This window comes from Poecilia reticulata, linkage group LG5, assembly GCF_000633615.1.
Source record: "Poecilia reticulata strain Guanapo linkage group LG5, Guppy_female_1.0+MT, whole genome shotgun sequence".
Taxonomy (NCBI): Eukaryota; Metazoa; Chordata; class Actinopteri; order Cyprinodontiformes; family Poeciliidae; genus Poecilia; species Poecilia reticulata.
Genome location: NC_024335.1, coordinates 4,561,884 through 4,580,813, shown reverse-complemented (window position 1 = coordinate 4,580,813; position 18,930 = coordinate 4,561,884). Strand labels below are relative to the sequence as shown.

At 35.9% G+C, this 18,930-nt stretch overlaps 1 long non-coding RNA gene across 2 annotated transcripts; it reads right to left on the bottom strand.

Moving 5' to 3' along the window:
- Nucleotides 1-229: 229 nt before the first annotated feature.
- Nucleotides 230-18,424, bottom strand: LOC103464555 (uncharacterized). Of its 2 annotated transcripts, XR_533679.1 has the most exons (7): nt 18,089-18,424; nt 17,864-17,950; nt 8,015-8,159; nt 7,870-7,948; nt 1,159-1,294; nt 961-1,083; nt 230-755 (listed from the first exon to the last, which is right to left on the bottom strand). It is a non-coding gene; the product is annotated as an uncharacterized LOC103464555 (long non-coding RNA). The 2 variants fall into 2 exon arrangements; XR_001776595.1 differs by having other exon boundaries at nt 17,864-18,424.
- Between the last annotated feature and the right edge of the window lie 506 nt (nt 18,425-18,930).

Genomic DNA, 18,930 nt, shown 5'->3' with positions numbered 1-18,930 from the left:
TAACACTTTCAAAATAGTTGAATTTTTAACACTGGATCAGAGTTAATTTTTTTAACTCACTAAACCGTTATATTGGGATGCAATGCTTAACACTGATAAAATAACAAAAATTAACTACTTTGTTAGTGTTAATTTAACACTTTCAAGTGTTAGGTATTTACTCCAAAATGTGTTACTTTATGATTCTGGTTAAAATTAATTATAATAAAGTAAAACTAAAACAAATAAATCAAGTTTAAACAATTGTTTTATTTATGCAGCTGTGTTTCCAACATTTTAAGCTGTTGTATAGTGAACAAACATTCATTAGCATTCCATACGAGTTTTGAATATCAAAAGGCTTATAAAAGTTTAGATCTGGGATTTTCACAAGATATCTTTCACTATAAAAAACCCTGAAAGCATGAAAAATAAACAAAGGTCTCTGTAAATAGCTGTTAGGTAACAAAGGAAAAAGTGATTGTCAACTAAAAGTCCCCCACTCTAGTTGATTCCTTCATTTTGCCAACATCAATGTTTTACAATGCAAAAATGTATAAAAATTCATTAATACAGAGTCATAACAGACATAACACAAAATGTCTTTTGAATAACTCATAAAATGCTGCAAGAAAGCAGTTTGCTTGGCATGGGATGAGTCACTTATCCACGATGATGTAGAGGATGTCAATCTTGCTCTTCTGACATCACACAGCAAGGAGGTATGGCTGCAGAACCCGTTGGTCCCAGAGATGTTCCTCTAAACTGCAGCATGACTAAAATAAAGAATACATACACAAAACATAAGAAACCAGACATACGGCTACAACCATTATGAAACTTTAAGGATTCATTCAAACCAATAAAAGAAATTAATGTTTTCCCAGACATACTCAAAGCTGCCATTTAATCACCTGTTGAACGTATAATGTCTATAAAAGCAAAGTGACAAATTACTACACATACTTTTATTTCAATTACCTTATAAAAGACAGCAAGTCTCTCGACTGCATCCCATGCACTGATTCCTGGAGACTTCAGGTGGTTTTGGAAGATGTCACCATCCTCAGGTTCTCCTCTCTGATTGGTTTAGCAGGAAGGTGCCTAACAGGAGATTTCATTTTAGTGAAAAAATTTGGACTTTTTAACATAGATTTAGAAGTGCAAAAACACACTTACCTATGTTTATTAATCCTGTGAGCCATCAGTATGTTCACCACTTGTCTTCTTATGGCATCACTGAGGGTTTCTGTTGTTACAGACTCTTGCAGAACTTCTTCACCACCAGACATCTTTTTTAGGGCATTTCAACTAGCTATGAAATGAAGAACAATTAAACAAAAAGAAATACATGGAGAATTTAGATTACCCAAAAATGGCACAACATGGTTAAAAAGTATAGGGGCAAACTGAAATCATGTTACCTTTTTAGCAGACACTGCATTATCAGCATTCTCAGGTTTTGACAAAGCAAAAATATAACTTAAGTCAAGTGTTCCCCTCGGTGTAATACTCTATGCACGTTGGAGGACGTAACACGTCAGCATTGCTACCTATTAGCCATGTGAATGTACAGGCTGGTAGCATTTACATTACCATGGCCAAAATTATGATTTTAAATTATACAAAAATAGAACTTTATTTTTCATAAGTACACAACCTGATATTTGTGTGTGTGTGTGTAAAAGTTGCAGTAAGTGCTACAGCTGCTAACTAGCAACCCACAAAAGGGCTGCTAGCTCATACATCGAGTATAGCCGTTGCAAAATAGACGAAGTATTAAATTAGTGGAAAAAGTCACGTCACTATCAACTTAAAAGTGCTTAATCAAAGATTTAAGAAGTTGTACTTATCGTTTAGAACAACAGGAGAAGAAAAAAAAGGGAGCGGTTTTCAAATTTCACTCCAAGGAAGACGATGAAGGAAGGAGGAGCTTATTTTCCTCTCATCAGAGTTGATTCAACACCGATGGAATCAATTATGGAAAATAACTCGAACACTGGAAACCATTTAACTCAGCAAATGTTAAAACAACACTTAACGAGTAAAATCAACCCTGATGCAGATGCAATCAACTATTGAAAATAACTCTAACACTGGACGCCATTTAACTCATCAAGGGTTAAAACAACTCTTAATGAGTTAAAGTCAACTCTGAAGCCTTTAACCCTGAAATTTTAACTCTTCAGTTTTTGCTGTGTTCTAGACACAGTCAAAAGTATATGTAGTCCTTTAAATTCTTGAGTTGTATGCATTTTTTTAATGTCTATGGGAGTGTCTTTCTTGCATGCTTTTTTTCCCCCTCATTTTCAGTAATTTATATTTAGCTGCATTGTGGAATCTTTAGGGTGTGGCCATTTACGCTTGAGGTTAAATTTGTATAACTGTAGGATCTGGACAGACATATTAAGTTAAAAAGACTGAAAATGTCTCAAAAGAGGAAAACGTGGTAAATCTCTTGGGTCATGGCTGTGGTGTGAGAACACGCTGAAAACATTTCTTAGTTTTCCTTCATAAATTAATTTTGCTTAATCTTTAAAGCTTAAACAACTTTTCATGGTGGATTCTGGCCAAGTTCTGATGGAGCAAAACATCCCCAAAGCCATGACATTTACATCACTATGCCATACAGACTGTACAACATTCATTTTCTGACCACATTTGATTCATGCCTAACATGTTGGTGTCAAAATGTTCAATTTTGGGAATGCGTACATTGAATGTTCTCCACTGTGGACTATTTTCCATAGAGTGGCATGGCTGATTTTAAATTGTTGAGACTTCTTCAAGTCTCCCACCAACCTCAAAAGCTTCAGCAATCTTCTTTCTAAAGGCCTCAGACAGCCCTTTCAGTCTGACCATGGTGTTCACGCTCATAAGTGTCAGTAGTAAACTAATTTGAATGTCTGAGGTTTAAATGGCAAACCGCCTTCAAAATGCTGAGTAACAAACTTCTTATCATGCGGTCCTCTGCAAAGCATTTTGGTGAGAATAAATGTGGGGGTGTCCTAATTTATCGTTCATCTGAAATGCAATTTTCATTACATTTTACACAAAGTATGAACGTGTCTTTTCTTTGGGTTTTATTGTCTGTTTTCTGTTAATCTTTCAGTGTTAAAGCAATGTTATATATCCACATGCCCAAATGTGTCAGAAGAACAGAGGCTGCATGCGGTAGTGTGTCACGGTTTATCACTTCAAGGTAGGCCAAGTTTAGCTGAAAAATACGAACATGTGAACATCACGCCTCGTCCACAGTCACTGAATGCAAGTTTTCTCCAATTCATTTGACACACTCAGCTGAGCATTTGCAGGTGCTGCATTGTGCTGAATCATCCTCGAATGTTTAGGAAGCATGCTGTGAATAACTGAACCACACTTACTGCTTGGTAAACGATTTTTTTTTTATTTTATTTTTGAACACTGGAAGGCTAAAAATTCTGCGTAAAATCACACAGACTACAAAATCTGATTGTTGGAAAGCAATAATGTGCACACAGATGCTGCGTTAGATTTGTAGTGTAGTTACAGTTTTGTTTTTGCTTAATTATAAATAGACAGATGATGCTCAAGCTATTGTGCTTGAAAGTCTTTAAGAGGTAATTAAATTAATTGCTTTATCTTTTACATACTGTGGCTCAGTATATGTTTATTCTTTTAATCTCTTAATCGCTAAATAACTTGTCTTATTGTACTTCCAAACTGTAGCTTTTGGAATAAACTAATAGACATTATTCAGGCTTGATGTGTTTGCATATAAATAGCTGACTAATTAACAACATAGGTAGTTATTTTAAAAATTATATATTAGAAAACATAAAAGTGCATTTCCATAAATTTGAGTAGGTATTCTCATTTGACAGATGATCAAAATACTTTTTGAAAGCCATTACCTCTAAAATGCTTTTAATTAACCCTATCTGATGTAATATTCTATTTCAAACAAATTGTCATTTTTGTATTACCTTTTGTAAGCAGAAAATCATCATAATTTACTGAAATAAAGGCTCAAAAACATCATAGTGTAACTTGTTTCACTTTGAGAACTTAATTGGGGTAAACAGAGAAATTTGGTTCTAACTACTCAGTTTTACATGAAGTTAAACTTAAGACATGACAGGCATTATTTGTCATTTTATATTTTCTTAATCTTATGGAAGTACAAGCATCTTTATATTCAACACTTTATTCACAAGTAATTAGCTCACATTTAATGTTTCACAATTAGGGGACGTCAACTTTAACATGCATTTAAACCTTAAATAGTCAGAGGTATCGGTACTGATGACAGATTTGTCCAATCTTATGAGCTAATAAGTTAATTAATATTTAACCCACATAAGAGTTCTCTGTTCTCTGCTAGATACTGCACACCACAAATAAGAACCTGACTGAGCCAACAATATTGGGTTAATCATAATCAAAAAATGTATTTTAAACCAATATTAAACATCATATCTACTAACTAGAAGACTTGATAGTGGAATATTTTTTCAATATGTGAAAATGCTGGTTGTAAATGGGCTCATTAAGGTGCTATATCGTTTGTATTTGTTGAATTTTCTCTGTAGTCCACAGGACCCTTCCTGGGAAGTAAAGACACAGTGTGTGAGCACAGTAATGAAAACTGGGTGTCAGACCCAGTAAGGAGTCATTAGATGGGTGGTTATATTAAGCCGTAACGACTTCATGGCCCCGAGCAAGCCACTTAGTTTGTTTACGCTGCAGGCTGGGCCCGAGTGTATTGACCAAAGGGCTGTTTTTATTATTCATCCAAAAAATCTAAGGGCATCATTGCGGCTAAGTGCTTAATACATAATGCAATGGTAGGTGTCGGCCTTGTCTGAGGCATTTTCATTGATCCATATAGTTCTGCACACAACCCCTGGCACTGTTGCATTGAACACCTCTGGTGGGACCATGAGGTCCATTGTGTGTTTTTATTGATTTTTCCTAAGATGTGTTAGGAGAAAATTAATAAGGTTAAACATTATCTGTAACTCAAAAATGTTTGCAACAGTAGAAAGTAATTAAATGAAGGATGTATAAGGAGTTGATTTATAAAACCCCTCAAAGACTTTCAACACCTCCAGCAATGTATGAGGATAAACTGAAATTAAAACAAACAAAAAAATGCCTGGAAGATATTTCAGCTATACTTGTTATGCAGAACCCTTATTTCACAGGAAATATTCTGTACAACCTTTCAAATTCTTGCATGTGTAGTTCAGCAGATTTATGCTGAGCAGACGAGAAAGAGACAATTGGTTGAGATTATCTTAGAATCACAAAGTACAATGAACAACGAAGGAAGATTTTTATCACTCACATTCATTTAAACATGATTATATGACTACTGAAAAGAATTTTTGAAATACATTTAACACATTAGATCAAGTGATTACACGAAAATGCGATGAAGTACATTTTAAAGTTACATGTGACAAAAATAAGACATTTTTTAATGCACTTGCTCTGCAACACATGCATGCAGACGGAAAACATGCAAACCCTATGCAGAGGAACTCAGCCTGACACCCCAGGCTGGGTTTCAAATCCAAGACATTTTTGCTGAAAGGCAGCACAACACCACATACCATTTGGGCATGCTGCAATGAAAGCACACAGATTTAAATCCTCAACTCGTCTCAGGTATTGGTCTGGCTGGATATTTGATGAGTAGTTTCATCAGAATTTGTAGCTTTCTTTTTAAATTGTCAAAGGGTTTCTCAGCTTTTTAAGCACTTTTTTTACACAGCTGAAAGTGGAGCCATTGCAGAATCGTGGTTTATTTATTCTAAAAGCAGTTTTCATGCGTCTCTGGGATCCTTGTTCTGTTGGAAAACTCCATTGTGTTCAAGTTTAAACCACTGATTTGAGCTGAGGTTGAACAATTTAGAGATTAGCCTTCTTTTTTATTATCCACTCCAATTTTGTATTGCACCATACATCTGTGAGTGATTGAGTAGCACGGTTTGATGCTAACACAATAGTTCATGCAGCGTTCTAAGGTTTGGAAGAGCTACTCTGACTAGGGATCAAAAACACTTTCACCAGATGTCATTTCATAGTCTGTGTGGTCTTTATGACTTAAGGCAGGAACTTCATTCTTCGTGGGGGCTCTCTATGTTTTTTCTGATGTCAAACTCATTTCACTGCAGGCAAGGAGAGTGGTGTGTCTGCATCTTACTGTTTACGATAAGCTTGAATCTCGGTGGTTACTGGGGTGCTTTTACATGCTCATACCAATTATCTTTCATGTCAGTTTGGGTCAGAGTGTCATGAATTTAGGGCAATGCCGTGTTTGTGTGGTGCTTTTTCCTGTCTGTTGATTCAATCAGTAGGACGTGGATGAGCAGGCAGCAGCTGGCTCACAAGTGCTTAAACACCTCATTAAGCTGACAGACTGACTCTTTGCTTAAATGCCGACACAGTAGTCGCACCAGGCCGATTTCTAACAGACTGTTTTTCCATGGTTCCTGGTCCTTACATCAAGTTATTCTCAGTGTTTATAGTCAGCTTTAGAAAAGGAAATTGTCCACGCCAAACCAGCAACACCCAGCATCACTAGGGACGGACCTTTTCAACAACCTGCATGCCCAACTTCCAACAACCTTCACGGGAACACCGTGTTTTTTTAAAAAATCTCTAAAAGATAGTCATCCTCATCACATGGACTCATGGTTTTCCTGGATTTTTCATTACTTTTTGAGAATCCTACTTCAACCTCTGGACCAGTAAGAAGAAATCTCATCAGAATTTTGTATTCTGATATAAATACCAGTCCTAGAGACCTCATCCATTGTTTTCTGCTCAAAAGTCCTCCTGGAAAAAAAAAAAAAAAAAAAGACAAGGAAAACCTACACATATTCACTTGTTTTTGCAAATAAACGTTTTAAACTTTTCTCAGCATTTCCTTGGGGAACCTGGGCTTGTTGGTCAAAGGAATTGCCTAAATGATGACACAGTTGACTAAAACAGTGGGGTGATCCCAAAAATACATCAAAACCGGGTTTTGGAATGATTTAAATAGATGAGCATTAATTTATGGAGTGTCCATGTCCATTGAGGTGTTAAAAGTTTTGTTTAAAAGTCAAGCCAACTAAGTTAAGCAACATTTAAATCCTTCTTTATGCAAATATTAGAAGGAGGAAAAGCAGTCCATGTTTATGCAAATTACGGCTGCAGCAAAAAGCTTTCATTTCTGAAAGATCCCAGCTGCTTGCCACTCCTGCAGTTAGAGTGAAATATTTAATGCCTTTAATGTCTTGGGGATAACTGCGACTCAGGAGTAGAGACAGGAGAAGAGGGAAAACCTTCAGCAGTGTTTCCTAAGTAAGTCACTGAAGGTGTAATTTAAAATCACGTCTGTTTGACATTGTTTCAAATCTTCCATGCAATCGCTCTCTCTTGGGCTCAAAACAGCTTCTTTTTATAACTTTCAGAATACAACTTTTTAAAGCATTGTATTAGAAACCAAAGGTGATGAATGGACATTTCTCAAAGTAATAAATATTACCTTCCCTTATCTCAATCTTCTAGATTCAGGGTGAGGAATAACTCCGTTTTATATAATTTATTAAGTGTGAACAGTGTGCAATGACAGACACATTATAAATTAAATTACGACAAAAAGTATGCATACAATTAAAGAAAATTCTTTCCAATGTGATCGATGATTAAAAAGACTCAAACATTTTCAACGTCTGGCATTTTGTGAGCGATCAGGTTGAGAACACTGTTGAATCATGTAGAGGTCACCTACAGTCTGCAGCTGAGCTCTTAAAACACCTGCAGCACTTTCTTATTTAGCAATGACAACCCAACCGTGATTCCTCCGATACAGTGAGGGGTCATTCTTCCACGGCGCCTCCGTTCCTCGTCACTTACCATCTGAGCGTCATTTTCTGGGAACTTCATCTTTCTTTTTCTCCGCCGTTTCTGAGTCTTGTGTGTTTGCGGCTGAGGGCTATAATTAGATTGTGCCATGAGAACAGCTGCAATCTGATGCAAAAAGAGTGCAAACTGCTCACACCTGCTTATCTTGAAGGCCTTGTCTTCCTCTGTTCTTTTATTAGTGCTGTTTGTTCGTGTCTTTTTCTCCTCATAATTAGTCCGTGATGCAGCACTTTAAAGCCAGCTGGGCGCTGTGGAGATGGGCGCTGTGGAGATAGCTCTAACTGGGAATTAAAGATGAGAGTGGATAAAAATGAACAGAACTTTTAATGACAGGATGCTTGAACTAAATATTTTTGTGTTCAAGAGTTAAAAAGTACAACTTAAAAAGATATATTTGTGGCACTGGTGAAAAAAAAAGAGCTTGAAGATTTGAAGGAATACAACAGAAACAATTCAGTGGAGCAAAGAGAAGAACCACTAATGTATAACTGAACTTAAGTTTAGAGAATAAAGGGTTGTAGATAAAAAAAAGACAACATACTACACTTTGCAGTGTTTATAAATCTTGAACTTGCTTACAGTTTTTCGTGTGAGCTGAACAAACTTGATGGGAAGATGGATGCTGGAAGAAAACTTATTAGAGACTAAAAAGATCTTAAACTGCACAGAGATTAATTTTCCAGCAGGACAGCAACCAGAGCTTTCTTTGTAACTCTAATGTGTATCATTTTTATTTCAGTTAAGAAAAAAAAAACAAAAAAACATTGTAACTCCCAACAGGGCTCCAGAAACAGACTGACTAGCAGGGACTTTAAAAAAAGCTACTTTTATGTTTTTGGACTTTAGAAAAAAAAATAAAAAAATCAAATCAAATCATGTAAAACATGATAAACCTCATCACACCTGTCTTACTTTACTTTAGTTGGAAATAATGTGACTAAATCAGTCTGTCATACCCTTCACCTTGAAAAAATGTCTTAGCTCACCTTATCATGAAATCTTGCTCTTCTAAATAATAAAAGAAAATTCTTGAGCTAAGAAATTAGTTCCTCATATACCTGCATTCATCCTAACGCTTTGGTAAACCGCAGAGTCTTCAATAAATAACAACCTTCCCACAAATCTTATCTGACAGATGGGTTGGGAGGATCTGGCTGCTGACTGAAACTATTTTTTTTTTTTTATATCATATGCATAAATTTATTCATTTATTTATTTTCTTACTCATTTATTTAACATTTTACCCAACGGCGGTTTTACTTAAGCTGCTTTTGTTTTTCTCATGTTCTCTCTCTTTTTTAAACTCATTATGTTGATCCCTTCCTAACAAGTCTGCTTGAATAGCAACACTCAGCTCCTAATCAGTCCCCTTGAAACAGAGAGACAATTAGTCTTCAGGACTTTAAGCTTTGAAAACTCTGGGGGGGAAACGTCTAAAATGCTGGTACTCATGTTTCCGAGAAAAAAAACAAAAACAAACTTGAAGCATTGTTGTTCACAATTCAGCTTTAAAAGGGCAGTGTTATATTTTCCAGTCACTTAATGCCATTTGCCATAATCAAATATGTTAGCTAAAGTGGTTTTAAAAATACTGTATATATCAAATATTACCAAATACATTGGACTTCATAATTTAACAACTTGCAACTGGGCTTCTGTCTCTTTAAGAAACTCTTGTTCTTTCTAACACTTGACCTTCAGGAACTCAACACAATGCTGCTCCTCTATTAACCCTTTAACAATGTTTTACCTGCGTTTCACTATGGAGCAGATCACAAAATGAGCTCAGCAGATGCAGAGTTACACCGGACGTTTTCTAATTGCTGCTGGCTAGTCTGAAGGAGCTGAGTGGGGGAGTCGCTGTATAATGCAGAAGCTTGTAAGCTTGGAAACTGGATCTCCGAGAAGGAGCTGCATCTTGAAGGTGGTGCTCAGTCTCACGAGGCACTTTGCACAGCTGAATGATTACCATGTGAGAATAAGGGATCTCTCAAACATGCATGAAAAAAATCGAGGCAACACTCAAGGTAGATTTTTGACGGGGAAATAACATTATGGCATGATGTAGAGCTCACAAAAGGTTAACTTTACATAACACTGCTTTACTTTGTGTCCGCTGATGTTTGACAAGTGATTGCCACACTGAGTCCTGATCAGCATGAGCCCTGCCATGCACATAGAAAGAGATTAAATGTGTGCCAGGGACTCGCAGCATACCAGACCAGCTGTCTTGGCACAGCTGTCTTGTGGTTTCTGTGCACTGATGCAGGTCTAAACCAGCAGGTCTTTGTTTCTAACCTGAAGCACGTGTGTATGTGCTGCTAGAAAGTGTTCAGAGGCCAAATGCAGAACTAAATCGTGTAAAGCATGACTAACACGAGCTTGATGTGAAAGCATCTAACTTAAACAAAATGCTTTCTCAGAAGGTAAGCTTCTTTCATTGCAACATATGGCTCCTGAGTTTATTACATATTTAGGGATCAAAACTGGACACACTAACCTTTTCTACTTGATACATATTTCTCACGTATGCAGCAACATAAATATGATTACGCCTCGGAACACTTCAAACCCTTTTTGGGTGTTTAGTATGAAAACATTTATCTTTAACTACAACAAGATGCTTTTGGGGAGAATGGCTGCTTTGGAAATGGCTGTATGCAATGCTCCTGTCTACTTATAACGCAGCTCACAATTATTGAAAGGAAAAGTTTAGCATGTAAAATTGCCAATTTTTTTGACTGTACTGCAGTGATAATCGCATTGAATCAAGTGTATAATAGACATAGCAATACAGGCACTCACACATTCAACAGATAGGGACAACATTACATTCCAGTCTGCAATTAAATATTTAAGTGATTATATATGAGGTTTCTGGAGGCTACATTATTAGGCTTCTTTTATTTAAAGAACATATGCTTCTCTGTCAGGATTACTGGAGTTTGATAACATCTCTTATTTATGCTGATGACAAACAACTTTATATTTCTGTGACTCCACACGACCATGGAACATTATGGATATTAAGTAAGGGTGTTCTTAATATCCTTGATTGGGTGGGTCAACAAAATACAAAACCTTTTGGTTGTATTACAAAGCGATAAGGTTACAGATCAGCTCTCAAATTGAACACATTAGAACTCCAGTATGTAACTTTTTTTTACGTTAAAACTCTCTCTGTCCTGAGAGTATGAGACAGACAATCTGTGAAAAAAAATGAAGGTCTTCTGCCTCTTCCATGTGGTTCTACTGCTATCTGCAGAAATGCATCACTCCTCATTAGAAACAATCAATCGGATCCAGGAGGTGACAGTTTCACATACATGAGTCCTGCTTTGTAAGGATATGACTGTATAAGACCAATATTATGACAAGACTATTCATATAATCTAATAGAAAAAGAGCGGTGAGATGCACATCAAAATGTTTTCCATTACAAAGTCAGAAATGGGTTAAAGGTTTAATATCTTTAAAAAAAATCATGTGCTGTTTTAACTTTCCCAGACTTTATGAATAAAACTGGTATTAGATATTTTCCCTTGATTGTATTTTGAAGGTTTCGTCTGATCAAATGAACTTCCTTGGACATGATCAGTTTTTAGCTTTCTATAAAAAAGTAAAGTAATTTTTATTTTGTCATGAACATGAAGAGCCAAATGTGATTCTAAACAGGGTCGCCTTCCTATTCAAAATCTTATATAACAGCACAAATGAATGTCATAGCATATCCAGCCAGTACTTCAAAATGTTTGCGTCATCAACACAACTGGCAGCCGTAGAGCTTATGTTGTCTGGACAAGAACGAACTGTTTGTAGTTTTCAATTTTTTTCTCATTTCAGTTTTTTTTTGGGTGAAATCTGACAGCAAAAACAATGTGTATTTTTTTTTTTCTCTGCGAACTGTTGGACTGTTGTACTTTGTTTTTGGCATAGATGAAGCAAAACAGGAACATTTCACAAAGCTTGTAAGACTTATGTTTACTGAAATACGTGCCAGCATTGTTTACATTTGTTGTCATATTCTGAAAACCTTGAAACTATTGAATTTCAACTTTCAATATTTTCGTCTTCTAAAAGTTCCCCAAAAGTCTTATACTTTTCTGCAGGTTTAGTGCAACAAAGGTAACAAATTTGGTTAACACTTTATTTGAAGGGGTGTGCATAAGACTGACATGACACTGTCATAAAGATAACATAACACCTGTCATGAACATAAAAGAGTCTTTATGAATGTTTATGACAGTTTTCATGAAGTGTAATTCGGTAAATAATGACACTTTTAATGCAAAGTTGCTCTAAAAGTTGCATTGAAAGTCCATTAAAAATAGCAACTTTGCATTAAATTATCATAATTTACAAAATCATGCAAAGTTGGCATTTTTAATGGACTTTCAATGCAACTTTTAGAGCAACTTTGCATCAAAAGTGTCATTATTTACCGAATTACACTTCATGATAAACATTCATAAAGACTTCTTTATGTTCATGACAGGTGTTTTGTCATGTTTATGACAGTGTCATGTCAGTCTTATGCACACCCCTTCAAATAAAGTGTTACCCAAATTTCTTATTGAATAAGTCTTGACTTCATTTTTTATTTCACAAAACATAATTCTGAGTTTGTACTTTTGAAAACGGCTCCAGCATGTGGAGGCAATTTAATGCAATGTGGAAATAGAGCCAAGTTCTTAGAAAATCTATACAACTGCAGTATACTGTCTATTCAGTTGCCTTGGGCTCCATTACAGTTCTGGCAACTGAATGCAGTTCCAGGAAACTAGTGCAGTGAAAGACAGGCTTGACATTCAAGGATTTAACTTTATAGCATGTATTTTATAAAATAATCTTGCCTCTGAATTTTGCATAAGTAGGGAAACAAAAATCAGGTCTCTGGTTAAAATGATTTTGTAATTCCTTTAACCAGATAAAAAAAATGAAGACATACCTATATAAAACGATCGCATCAACAGAAATAGAACAGGAATTGAAACCATCACTTTAATCACTTTATTTGACTTTATAAGTTAGGCAATTCAAAAAATATTTTCTTCATGCTCATAAAGTTATTCCAGATGGGGCAGCACATTTTGAAGGCCAGGATGAAGCTTTTTTAGATTCTCGCTGTGAAATGTTTGAACATTATTTCTCATGTTACGTTTCTAAGCTGCTCACTTTGTTTCTGAACCATCATTTTGTTTGTGTTTTTTGTTTTTTTGTGTTTTGCAGTTAATATCAAAGAGTTTGTTTTTTTAAATTAATAATAATAATAATAATAATAATAATAATAATAATAATAATAAAAAAACACCCTTTCTTATTTTATACACCCAGAAATTTTCGGCCTTAAGTAAAAACGCATCACCAGTGGAGCTTCATCCCCTGAGTCGTGCCATTAGCAGGATTAACATGTTAGTTTTGGAAAATGCACTTAAACAAGCCTTGAAAAATCACATTAGCCTTGATTAAATGTTGGAGGGCAGCTTTGTGTTGATTTTTAGAGATTTCTGTTCTCACTCTTCTCATTGGGCTTGGCTGAGAACTGAAGTTAAATTTGTCTAATCAAAGAAGAACATGCTGTTTACAAAGCACTTTAATACTTTGTGCTGCACAAAAATGTATCACATTTATCAAAACAGAAATAAAGACAATCATAGTTGATCCTTTAAGTACCTATCGATCTAGTTTAAACTAGATGAGTTGAGGACAATTACCCTTTCCAGGAAAAACAACATCCAAGCAGCAAAGAAAATCATTTTTGATCCAGTTCAGTCGTTTGATTGGGTCACTGTTACACAACTGTTGATTTGACAATAGAGCATGATTGTTGCCCAACAGTAAACCCAGAAAACAGAGGAGCCCTCCAAATGTTTCTGATTTAGGGGATTTGGAAGCATTTCAATGTGCCCTTTATCAAGAGCACTAGTGTCCCTCAGAGATGGGCGTTCTCGTGACAGGATTAAGAAAATGTAGTTGCAGGGGAGGCAGAAGAGGGGCCATATAAAATGAACAGGGAATAACGCAAGAGACAAACTAAATCTAGAGTCCCATCAATGATATTTAGTTCAATTTCTTTTTATTGAACTAAAAAGAAATTTTTAGTTCAATAAACAGTGTAAATAGTAAACTCGTTTTGTGTTTTAGTCCTTTTTCCACATGAAATCCTGTAAATCTTAAAATCTAATTATTAATTAACTTCATTCATTGCAAATCTAGTGTGTCTAAAACCCAATTCACACGAGATTAGTTTTACCTAGAGACCACAAGCTATTTGTAATAATTAAGGAGATTGTCTGTGTTGTTAATCCTTTGTGATGTCAGTAATTTGTAAAGTAAAAATTCTCCTGCAAATTACCTACTAATCCAATTCGGATTGAATTAGCAGGATCAGGTCTATGTCTATCTATGCTGCGTTTATGTAATCTAAGGTAGGGCTGTTGTAAAAGAGTATTTTAGTGATTGAGTACTCCATTGATTATTTTTACGATTAATCGAGTAATCAGAAACTTTCTTTCGCTTTCTCTCTTTTTGATGCCATATGTTACGGGTCAATATGGTTTTGCTGGCCCAGGACGAAAAAAAGGTTTTCAAAGCACTCCAAGGCAGCCTCCATTCTTAGCCAAAAACAAATAAAAATGTGCCCAGGAAAACAAAAACTGCCCATTTCTGTCCAAATCACAGAGATGCATATTTACATTGGGTTTGTATTATTGCAAGACTTCAGAGTTCAGCAAAATATAGTAGGTCATTTGCAGGGAAACTTTTACTTTACAAATTACTGACATGATTCAGATGAAACCAACAACACAGACAATCTCTGCAGTTTTTATAAATAGCATGTGTCCCTTTGTAAACCTAATCCAGTGTGAATAGGGTTTAAGATTTTAACTATTTTGACGTCAAGGACCTTTGGACGACTTGCATAGAACCTTCATAGAATGCTTTGCAAAAGAATTCACAATATTTTTCATGTTTTGTGACTTTGCGACCATGAACTTACTTTGAAAAATCTGGTGGAATCCAGTTGACCCAGCTAGCTTCAGTGCTGAAATTATAAAAACTGCCTGACGACAAGAAAAGGATACATGGCAAACTTTAAATTGTCCTGTGTGTCTTTTGTTCTGGCTAAGGCTTGATAGTTTGCCATTATAGAGGAAAAGTTCTGTACAAATCTGTAGACCCTCATTTTCCCCTGAAAATAATAAAATAAGAAAGACATAAATGTGTTACTATTTAGATTAGGTTTATTAAAATCGCAAAGCAGTCTGCCAAGGAACAGTTTACAACTTGCAAAGGAGACTGAACATTTCTATCAAATTCACAAAGATTCACATCTGTTTATGGGGCTGAAAAAGGAGAAAGAACCCCTCCCGACCCCACTGAGGGACAAGGGTGTAAGAAAATGAATGGATGGATGGATGGAAAAAGGAGAAAGAGAGAACCCATTTGTGTTGTGCTACACAAATTTGTTTGTATTTGTAGAGTAAATTATCTTTAAAAAAATATATCAGGACAAACTGTGACTCCACGCAGTGCAAAAGAATGACCTTTGGTTTACATTTCTGATTTTCCTCGCCTGTCATTGTAAACATGAAGTCATTTGGAAGCTTGTTTGCAGTTGTTTTTCTTCCTGCTTGAATTGTATGAGATATGAGATGTTGCAACAGGACTCAGACCTGATCCAAAGAAATGTTTGTGTAAGGAGGCTCGGCCTTGCAGTATATAAAAACGTAGCAGATGAAATCTGGTATCTATGACATAATGTGATGAGAGAGCATGCAGCTTTAAGCTTACATGTTTGCTTAAACTTCTGAACTCCAATTTGTCCCTTAAAACTTCCTAAATGGAAAAACTGAGGTTGTAGTTGTGATGCATAAAAGTTTGAATCTATCGTGCATATGCAGATAAATCCAGTTGTTAACTGTCCACTTGAATATCAAACTAAGTTAGGTTCTTGTGGCCAATGCGTAAACGTATCTTTAACAGCCTTGTCTTGCAGATAAAACAGTTAATCATTAGGCTCATCAAAAGTCTGACTCACAGACACTGCAGACTGTAATGGAGTCGGTTTGATTTAACACCTGCTCATTACTGAGTGCCTATTTCTCCTCAGAAAATGAGATAAAAATAAACCGACTCTGATGTACGACATCCTCTTTAATATTTTGAGCCTGAAAAATCTGATTTACAAATACTGTTTTGGAATTGAATGTTTATCTTCAATGAAGTGTCAGAGCTTACATGTACAACACTTTTTTAACACTGCAACTATTCCAAAAGAAAATAGCTTATTGTCCGACTATCTTATTTTGCTTTTTAAATTGTAGATGCAGTCCACTTTTAAAGACTTCATGCGATGTTGAAATTACCGTCCTAAACTGAGGAAAACAGATGGTACACAATGCTTTGTATTGGAGAGTAGAATACAATGCAATCCAGTTAATCCCAGGTGAACTTGTTTTCACATCATTGCCTGCCAACTTTTAATATGAAACCTTGCTATTTCTCCTCTGTTCTGCACAGGAGCCATCAGGATCTCATTTAAATTCCTGTTTTAATTTTCCGCCTGTAACCCATCAAAACTTTACATGAATTGTGGAAGTCTCCTTTATTTAATTTCACAAAATGTAGAGGCAATGCCATTGCAACTTTAAAAGCAAAAACAAACTGTCTAAAAATATTTTGGCTTTGAGCTGCAGGCACAGTTCTGTTTCCTTTAGGTTCAGTTGATCATGAAGGAAAAACATAAATAAATCAGTGAACAGCCGCTACCAAGTCCCGCCTTCTGTCACGTCAACATGAACGCTTGGAGAAACAACGCCATTTTATCAGCTTTGTTTTGTTGAAAACTGCTGTATGATTATTATTTTTAAAAAATTTGTTATTTTTTTTTCCCCCACAAAAGTACATGTTTTCCTTAGATTTCATGCCGCAGATTATTCAGGTCAGGAGTAGACATTCCCACCAAGGGCCTTCAGGCACAAGTTCAAAACGAGTTTGCAAAAGTGGAAACAAAAAAACTTGTACGAACTGGAAAAGTCCACCAAAGCAGTTTCTCACGCTTGTTCCACCGCAAACAACGATGTTGTTCCAGCAGCCCATCTCAAGAGAGATGTCGAATAAAATCTGCTGGGTGCAGGAAGGCCTTATTCAGAACTTTGTAAGGGAGACTCAGTGACCCCCGCGAGATGACAGTTTTGCAGTAGTGAGCGTTGGGAAGTAACTACCTCCTGACCATCTTTGCTATGCTGAAACATCCAGTCAGTGGCCCAAAATATGGAAATCTGTCAATAGTATATTTGTAGCCCAGAAAAACAGGATGTCAGATGAAAGAGGTGCCGAGTTTTGTTTCTGCTGTTGGGTCCTCACCATTGATGGGTTTATTCCTGGATTGGACGTCTCATGACTTATTGTGTGTCAAATATGCCTCACTGCTTCGATTTCAGTCAGGATTACTGGTGGTCAGGATAATAATATTCACGCGAAGAATGTGAAAAAATGACACAATGTTTTACTATTAAGAGTCAAGGGGATCTCATTTCGCAGTTTAGTAAAAAGCGTCAGTTGCCATGGCAATGTTTGTGCGTTGAATAAAGCTGACGGAGCAAGAGAAGAGTTGTTCTTCACATGTTTTTCGGTGTTTAATTATGCAAATATTTAACTTTATTCCAAATTGCCTTATTAGATTTCCACTTCCTATGGCACTGATTGCAAATTATGTCATATTTGCTCATTAATATTCACAGGATGTTTGTGTAAACAGAGGACAATCTTAGATTGGCAAATGGACTGGCCTATCCAAGAAAGACACTAAGGAACACAGAATAATCAAACCTTAAACACAACTCAAAACAACACAGGACATAGACTGTATTTTATGTCTACCTGTCTTCATGCCTAAAAATGTGTGTGCAACATCCTCACATATGCCTAAAGTGTGTTTGTATGTATGTTTATCTGCATATGTTCATATGAGAAGATTCACCTCATGAATTGTCAATAACATCCTCAATCTTAGTAAAGCTGGACGACTGCAGCTGCAGCCCATTCAAGGTCTTTGTCATCGTCACGGCTAAGATGAACGGAGAGAGAAATTCAAGGTTATTAGCATAAAGGAACAAATGTTTCTCTGCTATTATGTATGCGTTTATGGCATGATTTGTACATAAAACTAGTCAACATTGAAGTAAAATCAATTGATCACAAATACCTCCACAACTTTCCACTTCACTGACATCAAAGATGTTTTATTGACAATTTCCCAGAGGTGACTCGAGAGGAGGGGGATTCAAAAGCTGATCTGCAAGAGTAATGAACTGTGTCTGTTTATATTTGTATAAAATGAAGGATAATGTCCTCTGAGGTTATAACCTTGCACAATATAACTTATATAATCACCTTACCACATACAGTACATATATATATTTATAACAATTGCATTGTTATAAAAACTCCTATAATTGCAGTTACAGTAGATAAAAAGTGGATACAAAATATTGCAGAACATGCAGAATTTGCAGGGCCTGTGTTGTATGTAATTACAATGTATGAGGAAAACAAAGATAAAGGTCCACATTCTTTTGTAAAATGAATAAACTTCCATTAAAAAGGAGGAAGTGAATGTCAAATGGTTTTAATTATTTGAATTCTTAACAATTGTGTTATGTCTAACCAAACAGGACAATGCTCTCCTGTGACCAGACTTCCGATTTTGCACAAAGGTTCCAGAGACAATTCCTGCACAATGAAATAAATAAATAACATTGCAAATGGCATGCCAGTTCTCCTGCACAGAACTGCATGATTTTTTCGTTAGAAATCGTAAAAAGAACTCCTTTAATTTACAACTCGGTTGTGATCCAGCACGGTTGCTGCAGACAAAATCAGTACAAAGACGGATAGCATGATGATTTGTTGCTGCTTGAGACCAGGTAAGAAGAGATTACATTTAAATAAAGCACCATGAATGCCAATGAATTTATCAAAACAGTGACTGATAAGTTCAAATCTGAAGAAGCCAAACAAACTGGAGTACAAGAGCACGATAACACG